The 4,213-nt window shown below is 39.8% G+C and overlaps 1 protein-coding gene across 1 annotated transcript in view; it reads right to left on the reverse strand.

Annotated features, from left to right (window-relative positions):
• dbo (Kelch-like protein diablo) overlaps positions 1-3,712 on the reverse strand; it is a 58,134-nt gene extending 54,422 nt beyond the window's left edge. The window contains exon 1 of the mRNA XM_045762702.2: positions 3,565-3,712. The gene's annotated coding sequence lies outside the window, so the exon portion shown is untranslated. The remainder of the gene's footprint in view (positions 1-3,564) is intronic.
• Positions 3,713-4,213: the final 501 nt, after the last annotated feature.

The raw sequence follows: 4,213 nt of genomic DNA on the forward strand, positions 1-4,213 counted from the left end.
CCAACCGCCGACGAGTTGAAGACGGGCCTAAATGCATATAAACTCCAAAAGCCCGGCTAATTACCCGCAGCAAACAGAGAAAGTGCGAACGAGTTACCCAGGAGCACGCAAACGCGATAAAATGTTTTCACTATTTTCAGTCTGGTCACCTCAATTTTCGTCCTAGGTCTTTCATTTTGGTCTCAATGGGTTCGCAATAGAATTCACTAGAGGAACATTAGCATATAAAATAAAAAACCTGGACACGCTCCAACCGCCGACGAGTTGAAGACGGGCCACGCGTTAGCCGCGAGTGAGCGCTCAGACGCCTTCCAGCTACACTCCCAATTCCCGCCCTTTTCAAGCCTTTCTTTCGCAATTTTCTTCCTGGAAGGGCCTTGTTCATGATCACTATCCATCGTGGAGTAAGCGTAGATAGTTTCTAAAGCCGCAGTAAGAAATATAGCCACGGAAAATAGCCGAAATGTTCACACGTTTGAGATGCGAGGGGAGGCGACATTGGTCATAACAGTGGAGCGAAAACAATGGGCCGACGGCGTGTGCTGAGCCGCCTGCGGGCCACGAGGTGCAACAAAGAAAAAGGGAAGACATCAGCGCGCATTTTAAAACCAGTCCCAAAAAATCGGATAAAAACCTGATTTTTGGCGATTATTTAACCCTTAACATGCTCGGGGTTTAACATCCTGTCATCCCCACAGGCGCATGTCATTGTGAAAAAAAAAAAATTATTTTTTCTTCCTAACCTGTTAATTTGTGTTCACTGATCACGGGAAAAATAATAAAAAAATCGTAAGTGGCATATATTGCCTCTATAGGGCGGGGAAGTCTGGCAAATTATAGGCGCTGACTCAGCGTGCGTCCCAGGCGGTCTGTTGCTCGCAAGCTGTCAGGCCGGAGTTGCCACAGAGATAATTACCGAATTATTTCAATGTCTCTGATTGATTTTTCATACTTTTTTGCTGTAATATTATTCAATAGTGTGTAGTTTGATATATTTATATAATAAAACGAGTGAATCATTGCTGTACTCAAAAATATAGTGTGCATATTGTTGATTCAATTATGTTCATCAAACAGTGAACAAATACTTTGTCGGTTATTACATTATAAGCATAAGTTATATATAAGTATCTGCATGTTTTGTTCACTATAACGAACCACTAAGTAGCTATTATGAGTCAAAAAGTAACGAGGAGTGACCGCCGTTTACCAGCCAGCCACTCCCGCCCTCCCTCGTCATCTGACTCACTCACATTCTCCTCCCACAATAATGTTTTTGCTATAATTCACTATATACAGACATTATATATAAGTATCTACATGTTTTGTTCACCATAACTGTACATCTAAGCTTGTATGGTGAGTAAAGACAAAGATGTGGCTACTCACACAGTCAGCTGATCGGCGGCCGCCCTCAAGGCCAGACGCACTAATATTTCTCCTCCAACAATACTGTGTGGTGTTATTACGCTATATACACACATTATATATAAATATCTACGCCACCGCCCTCACCAAAATGGCGGCTCCAAACCTTCTCTTGCTGTTTATACACTCTATACACACGTTATATATAAGTATCTACATTTGTGTTCACCATAGCGAACCACTAAGCTGGGATGCTGAGTGCAGTCAATAAAAGGTGGCCACACACAGTCAGAAGACATCGCCACCACCCTCCCTCCCACAGCATTACTCCTCCCTCCATGGCGCACAGCGCTAAATATCACCACAATCCTGCCATTATCAGAACCCTGGTCAGTTTTATCACAGTCAGGGGTCTTCTGCAATAATATCATCGCTACATAATAGCATGACCAAGTATAATTTGGCATTTTTAGGCGATGCTGTGGTCACAAGCTGAACAGCAGTGCTGTTAGCTCATGCTGCGTGCATCAGGCTTGGTTGCTCACTCAATACCGAGGCCAATAACACCCGGGAGTTTGGCCCACGATTTTTTTTTTAAATGGCGTCTGCTTACAAGAGCCCTGATGAAGGTGTGGTGAACCCCCCCCGTGTATCCGCGGGCTGTTTAAATCTTGCGTAGTACTCTAACACATCATATGATGTGATGCGCAGTTGACTGGAACAACGACCAGCACGTCATATGACGTGATGCGCACTTTAAGGGTTAAAGTGGATGACACAATGCTGCGTCATCCCCGGCATTACCGACAGTAAACGGATGACGCAATGCTGCGTCATGCCCGGGCAAAAGTGTTAATGTGAATAAATGCCATGTTATGGAATGTGGAATAGGAGAACATAGACCCCAAACAACCTATAAATTATGTGAGAAATCTTTAAAGAATTCTGACAAAGAAAGGGATCTATGGGTGGTTCTAGATAGAAAACTATCACCCGAGAACCACATTAAGAACATTGTGCGAGGAGCCTATGCTACACTTTCTAACTTCAGAATTGCTTTTAAATACATGGATGGCAAAATACTAAAGAAATTGTTTACGACTTTTGTTAGACCAAAGCTGGAATATGCAGAGGTTGTGTGGTGCCCATATCTTAAGAAGCACATCAACAAACTGGAAAAGGTGCAAAGACATGCTACTAAGTGGCTCCCAGAACTGAAGGACAAGAGCTACGAGGAGAGGTTAGAGGCATTAAAGATGTAAAAACTTGAAGATAGAAGAAAAAGAGGCGATATGATCACTACGTACAAAATAGTAACAGGAATCAATAAAATTGATAGGGAAGAATTCCCGAGACCTGAAACTTCAAGAACAAGAGGTCATAGATTTAAACTAACAAAACAAAGCTGCCGGAGAAATATAAGAAAATTCACTTTTGTAAACAGTGGTAGACGGTTGGAACAAGTTAGGCGAGAAGGTGGTGGAGGCCAAGACCGTCAGTAGTTTCAAAGTGTTATATGACAAAGATTGCTGGGAAGACGGGACACCACAAGTGTAGCTCTCATCCTGTAACTACACTTAGGTAATTACTTCATGTTTTGATTAAAATTTAATATTCAAGCTTGAAATAAGTTTTCTTTTAACCACCCAGTAAATTTTCTGGAAGAACAGAATTAGGCCTATATGATAAATGTTAGGCTTAATCCTAAAATTTTGTAATGGATAAACAAAATTTGCTGTATTATAAAATTAAAATGAGAGAAAGTTCCAAAAGCTGGTAAAAATGTATGTGTTATACCATAATATATCAGTTTACAAGCTAAAGATCTTGGGATTGATTGCCGCAGGACGTGTTCATCTAGCAGTAAATATGTATCCAAGAGTTAGGATAGTGTTGTGGGGTGCATCTTGGGCAAGGTCAGTCCTTACACTCACTTCCTCCATAAGCCTTCCTCTCCCCAACAATGAAAAACCATAAAACAGGAAAAGTGCATCGTTTACTTAAAACACCCCTGACTGTATCATGCTGTAAAATACATCACCAACACCAACAATGGTGATGCAATCTTGGGTTACAGCAACCAATACTTTTAGAGGGGGGAAAAAAACAAAACAAAAAAAATGGCTACAATAGTTAACTTTTGTTGGCTGAACAAATGAAGTGTAAACGACATTGCGCGAAAGCCTCAAATTTTACCTATAACAGAAGAGGTGTATAAGGTGATGGGGTGCATCACATTACTGTTATGGGGCTCCCCAGTGAGTAAAATCTCTCAGAGTGTGAGTGGCGAGCTGCTGGCGCTGCTCATCACACCAACACCTCACACAACATCAACACTGACCTCATCAATATTTATGGTATACATCCTCATACAAACTTGGACAACTTATTTAATTTTATTTAGCAGTTTAGATTTTATATTCAGAAAAAATATTTGCATTAATTTTCTTAATTTTACTTTATTTGATTTCTTTGAACGTTTAGCCGTTATAATTAATAAATTTTAAAAAGCGTCTGCAAAATACAGAGATAAACCTTCCTAAATTTGTTATATTATTGTTATTTTGAATTTGGATTGTATATAAATAAATAAGTAATAAATATATATATATAAATATATATGAAGCATATATATACCTGTTTATATACAAATGACAACAGCAGACGACACTATTTCGTATCCCTACAGTAAAGAACACTATTATTTGTCCATTATCCTAATGAGCTATTTATCAGCTTAATTATCTTAGAATTATATTTAATGTGCATGTAAGGAGGCAAACTGTGCCAAATGCTACTAAATATTAGGTACCTGTAGGCGATGTTGAGAGTTGAGTGAACAAGT

This window comes from Procambarus clarkii, chromosome 56 (genome assembly GCF_040958095.1).
Source record: "Procambarus clarkii isolate CNS0578487 chromosome 56, FALCON_Pclarkii_2.0, whole genome shotgun sequence".
Lineage (NCBI taxonomy): Eukaryota > Metazoa > Arthropoda > Malacostraca > Decapoda > Cambaridae > Procambarus > Procambarus clarkii.